The following is a 6,198-nucleotide window of genomic DNA, read 5'->3' as shown; positions in this document are numbered from 1 at the left end:
TGGGTCCGCAGGCTCGCAGGAACGGACTAATTGGGCTGATTGGGAGCTGGTGAGTAATCAAGGGCGGATTGCTCACCAGCTGTGCGAGGCCCATAAAGCTGCCAGAAGGCAGCACACAGGGAGAGGTACGAGGGGAAGTGAGGTGACTTCCATATGGTTGGATACGGTTTACTCGAGGGAGTTGAGTTTGTGTGCCCGACAGGAGACCGGAGCCCAGGAGAAGGTATCCCGGAGAGGGTCTCATGGGGGAGACCTTTTCTTTCTTTTTGATTATTATTTAATAAACACCCTTGAAACCGAGCTCAATCATACTCTGTCTGTGTCTGATCACTGTAAACATCTTAACCAAACCCCTGGTCTGCCACAATATGTTTGGGGGGATGTTGATGGAATATTCTCCTAACCCTCAGAAACTGGACACCGGAATGTCTTTGGTGGTATTGGTAGATATGTATAGCGGTAAGGTGACTAGGCATCAGAATATACAGTATTATAGAGTAGCAGCACATATAATGAGTGTATGTGTAGAGTCCTGTGATAAAAGGGTCAATGCAGATAGTCTGTGTAGCTATTTAGCAGTCTTATGGCTTGGGGATAGAAGCTGTTCCAGGAGCTTGTTGGTGTCAGACTTATTGCTCCTGTACCTCTTGCTGTGCGGAAGCAGAGAGAACAGTCTATAGTTTGGATGGCAGGAGTCTTTAACAATTTTCCAGGCCTTCCTTTCACACCGTCCTGGATGGCATGGATGATCCCCGATGAGCTCGAGGGCATTTCAGTTGCCATACCAAGCAGTGACATTTCAGTTGCCATACCAAGCAGTGACGCAGCCAGTCAAGATGCTCTCAATAGTCCAGAACTTTTTGAGGCCCATTCCAAATGTTTCTATCCTCCTGAGGGGGAAGAGGTGCTGTCTCGCCTTTTTCATGACTGTGTGCATGTGTGTGGACCATTTTAAGTCCTTAGTGATTTGGACKCAGAGGAACGAAGCTCTCGACCCGCTCAAATACCGCCCCGTCGATGTGGATGGGGTCATGCTCACCCCCGTTTCCTGTAGTCCACAYTCAGCTCATCGGTCTTACCACACTGCCAGGTCACGGACCTCCTRCTTGTAGGCTGTCTCATCGTCGCCGGGTGATCTGGCCACCATCGTGTCATCAGAAAACTTGATGATGATGTTGGAGTCGTGCTTGGCCACTCAGTCGTGGGTCAACATGAATAGCTGCAGACACCCAGCTCAAGTCGTCTTGGGGGTCCAAGATGGCGCCACTTTCAGTGGGTGTATTTGAACGTACGTCCCGATAAACCAGGAAGATTATGATCAATACTCGAGGATTTAATATTTTGGGGGGTAAACTGACCCTTGCCAATATGAAGTAACAGAAGGGGATTGGAAAACACGGTGATCACATACAACTACATGGCAGAAGAAACCGAAAGGGCAAGGCATGACTGAACAGATGCTAATCACCTCTGATGCTAGCAGCGAGACAGAAGCATGGCACCACGCGAAGACTTTCCAGAACTCAAGGCAAACGACTCATTATTCTCACCACTGCCACCTACGCCGAGTAAGAGCCTTCCTAACAAATACAGAGCAGTCGAAATTTGTTTATCCAACCCTGACATTCTCAAAGCCATTGAAAACAAACAGAGACTACCTCCAAATCAATAGTCTCTCTCAGGCACTGTGCAGCAACTTCTCAACCAGGTGTCAACCCACAGCGAAAAAATATTGACGTGGAAGCTGAAATACAGAAACTGCAACAGGTGACTCACCAAATGCGACAGAATATCATGGAAGTCCTGCGCCACAGCCGGAGATGGAACATGAAACTGCATGGTGTGCGAGAAGAGGACGGGGAGAAAATACGGAGCGTTAAATTGACATCCTCGGAAAGTAGCACCCAGGATTCGAGACAAGCTCCCGGATGTCGTCAACGTGGTGCACCCTGGGAAAGCAAATGGATGACGGATCTCTGCGGACAACCATCATGCGGTTCACAATGAGAATCTACAGAGATGTCGTATGGAAAGGAGTCCAGGTTTCTTGTGGAGAATAAACTACAGATCAAAGAGCTCTCACTCCAGAAGATGCTGCTGCAAGGGAAAACTTTGGCCAATGGTTAAAAAGGCTAGAAAAGAAGGGAAGAGAGCATCTTTCAGTGGCCTTTTTGCATTTATAGATGGAAAGAAAATCGATTGTCAGGACGTCAAGTGAAGGTCATGAGAGAACCGAATGTTTTGAAAAACACAGGGTGGCTCAGGGATATACAGTTGAAGTCGGAAGTTTACATACACTTATGTTTTAGTCAACCATTTTTCAACCACTCCACAAATTTCTTGTTAACAAACTATAGTTTTGGCAAGTCGGTTAGAAATCTACTTTGTGTATGACAAGTAATTTTTCCAATAATTGCTTACAGACAGATTATTTCACTTATAATTCACTGTATCAACAATTCCCAGTGGGTCAGAAGTTTACATACACTAAATTGACAGTGCCTTTAAACAGCTTGGAATATTCCAGAAAATGATATAATGGCTTTAGAAGCTCTGATAGGCTAATTGACATCATTTGAGTCAATTGAAGGTGTACATGTATAGTATTTTCAAGGCCTACCTTCAAACGCAATGCCTTTTTGCTTGACATCATGGGAAAAAAAAAAAATCAGCCAAGACTTCAGAAAAAAATTGTAGACCTCCACAAGTCTGGTTCATCCTGGGAGCAGGTGTATGTAAACTTCCGACTTCTACTGTAGCTACACTAACTTAAATTGATATCCTATTCTTTCTAAGTCAAATGAAAACGTTAAGAGTTAGCTAATTACTTGAGTTTATTTTAATCGATTGCCATTTTTAACATTCCACCTGTTTTATATCACCAGGTTCGTAAATCTGAATACGGGTTCATCATATTGATCATAACTACTCGGTTTAGGGTAGTCCAGTTCTTTCTCTAAGCTCAGATTCCTTATTGTCTACCTAGCTTACTAGTTTCAACTAGTTAACCAGTTATTAATGTCACTACACTGTATTTGTCTATTTTATTTTTGTCAGGTTATGCAACGTTTTGAATTCAGTGCATAAATATTTTATCTCTAAATGCCAGGTGTTTACGAAACATAAATAAAAGAAAAGCACTTTTTTTATTTTGTTAACATTCTAATGCAGATTTAATTTTACTCCAGGAGAACTCACTCTTGCGATTCAAATGCTAGTTTTTGGAAATCACCATGGGGAAATAATGTTTATTATAGTCACTGGACTAACCACTCAGCTGGTACTATGATACTGCTTTCATAAGTTTAGAGGTGATATTTCAGAGTCTTGTATGTCCAAAGATGGTAGACGGGTTATAATGATCTCAAAACTAGATAAAGCTTGTTTTAATCATATGCAATGTATATGGGTACAACTCTTACACCTCAAATAAGACTTTATTTTCTGATCTTGCTGATAAGCTACTGAGCTGCAAAAACAAGTATACAAATGCATGGCTTATAATAGCTGGAGACTTTAATGAACTCAATGAAACACCTGATAACTCTTTGGATAGATTTCCACCTAGAATAGCTCAAAGATCTCAGAATAGTGACATCATCCCTCATTTTGCAGTAAACTGACAGTGATCGATACATGGCGCTTCTTTAATATGAACTTAAACGAATACTCTGGTGTAATAAGTCAATGACGGTCAGATCCAGATTTATCTGTTTCTCATTTCTCCCCCACTTTTACAGTATGTATGCAAGAAGTAAATCATAACATCCTCCTTTGACTGATCATAAAATTATATTATTGAAGTTCGAATGTTCTGAAAAATCCAGTGGTATTCGAGGATACTGGAAACTTAATAATTCACTCCTAAATGATCCAGTCTTTTACAAGAATAAAGAGCTTGATCATAGACTCGTTTAACTTATATAATATAATTTCATGAAATCACAAGTCCAATACAGCAAATGAAAGATAAACATCTTGTGAATCCAGCCAAACATGTCCGATTTTAAAGTTTTTACAGCGAAAACACAACAGAATATTTTATGTTAGCTCACCACAATATCCAAAAACCACGCCATTTTTTCACAGAAAAGATAGCTTTCACAAAACCCACAATAGAGATAAAATGAATCACTAACCTTTGAACAACTTCATCAGATGACAGTCATATGACATCATGTTTAACAATACATGTATGTTTTGTTCGATTATGTGCATATTTATAGCCACAAATCGTGGTTTTACATTGGCGCCATGTTCAGAAATGGCTCCAAAATAGCAAAGTAATTACAGATAGCAACGTGAAATACAGAAATACTCATCATAAACTTTGATGAAAGATACATGTTTAACATATAATTAAAGATACACTGGTTCTTAATGCAACCGCTGTGTTAGATTTAAAAAATAACTTTAGTAAAAAGCACAAGCATGCAATAATCTGAGACAGCGCTCAGCCATTCTCCGCATGTTGGAGTCAACAGAAATACGAAATTACATCATAAATATTCCCTTACCTTTGATGATCTTTCATCAGAATGCAGTGCCAGGAATCCTAGTTCCACAATAAATCGTTTTTTTGTTTTATAATGTCCATTACTTCTGTCGAATTAGCAACTTTGGCTAGCATGTGTAGTTCACGTGTTCATCGAACTTTACGCTAATGAACGAAAACTTCAAAAGTGATATTACAAATCGAATAAACTGGTCAAACTCAGTTGAGAATCATCTTCAGGATGTTTTTCTCATATATATCCAATAACGTCCAGACGGAGCATTTCTTCATGTCTATCTAACGTATTGCAGACAAGGACATCACATGCGTAGTGGTGCGTGGCCAAGAACTGGCAATATGCCTGACCAGCCACTGACCAGTCACTCCATTGGCTCTCATCCGGGTCCCACATCAAGCTATACGGTTCATTCCACGTTCTACTGCCTGTTGACATCTAGTGGAAGGCGTATGAAGTGCATACAGATCCATAAATATAAGGCAATTGAATAGGCGATGCTTTCACAGCGACCCATTTCAGAATTTTCACTTCCTGTTTGGAAGTTTGCCTGTCATAGTGAGTTCTGTTTTACTCACAGATATATTCAAACAGTTTTAGAAACTTCATAGTGAAAGTGTTATGATATGTGTTTTCTATCCAATAGTAATAATAATATGCATATCATATGATCTAGGACAGAGTACGAGGCCGTTTAATTTGGGCTCCAATTCATCCAAAAGTGAAAATGTCGCCCCCTATCCCTAAGAAGTTTTAAATGACTTAGAACCAAAGCATGAAAGTAACTGGGAAATATTTAACTTCAGGGTTAGATCTATCACCATTATACGCAGTAAGGAACTAAAGAAGCAAACATTTTTGAAAGGAGCTTTGAATAAATTGAATGTTCTCTTAGAAAAGGATACCCTTTCAGCAGAGGTTGAACAGATTTGAATACATCTTGAATAGAACCAGATCAAATGTACATTGATTTAGCTAAAGGAGCCTTTATTACATCTAGAGCAAAATGGGTTGAGGAGGGTGAGAAAAACACAAGCTATTTTTTTGCTCTTGAATAAAGAATAAAGAATAAAGAACTATAAGAGAAAATCTCTTTCTGCCTTAAATATTGACAATACCTTGTGTAAAGACCCAAAAGATCATCTCTAACTTTGTCTATTCTTTCTATGAAAATCTTTTAAATCTAATTTTAATGGATTGAATGTGAACATTTTATAAAACATATCAATGGTCATGTTCCAATGAAAAAAATAAAATAATAATAAGTTGTGGTCAACAGGGAATACAGGAGAGAACTAAGACTGTGGGGCCCCCGTGTTGAGGGTCAGTGTGGCGGAGGTGATGTTGCCTACTCTCACCACCTGGGTTCGGCCCGTCAGGAAGTCCAGGCTCCAGTTGCAGAGGGAGGTGTTCAGTCCCAAGGTCCAAAGCTTGGTGACTAGCCTGGCGGGGACTATGGTGTTGAACGCTGAGCTCTAGTCAATGAACAGAGCAACAGTGAAGGTTTGGAGCGTGCAGTCGCAATTCCGCCTCGCTCCACAGGTAGTTTTACATTTTCATTCATTTTCATTACAGTACAACGGTTTGATTTTGTTTGATCTTAGCTAGCTACATAGCCGTCTTTGTATCAAAGATAATTGTGTGAGTTATTGAGGTTATTGAGGTTCGCTAGCCAGCTATTTTCGTC

General features: G+C 40.2%; 1 long non-coding RNA gene across 1 annotated transcript in view; it reads right to left on the bottom strand.

The window, feature by feature from the left end:
• LOC139028154 (uncharacterized) overlaps window positions 1-2,044 on the bottom strand; it is a 15,797-nt gene extending 13,753 nt beyond the window's left edge. Inside the window, exon 1 of the long non-coding RNA XR_011480344.1 lies at window positions 1,777-2,044. This is a non-coding gene — a long non-coding RNA (uncharacterized lncRNA). The remainder of the gene's footprint in view (window positions 1-1,776) is intronic.
• Window positions 2,045-6,198: the final 4,154 nt, after the last annotated feature.

This window comes from Salvelinus sp. IW2-2015, linkage group LG8, assembly GCF_002910315.2.
Source record: "Salvelinus sp. IW2-2015 linkage group LG8, ASM291031v2, whole genome shotgun sequence".
Classification (NCBI taxonomy): domain Eukaryota; kingdom Metazoa; phylum Chordata; class Actinopteri; order Salmoniformes; family Salmonidae; genus Salvelinus; species Salvelinus sp. IW2-2015.
Note: the sequence above shows the minus strand (reverse complement) of the source record. Positions and strands in the feature narration are given on the sequence as shown.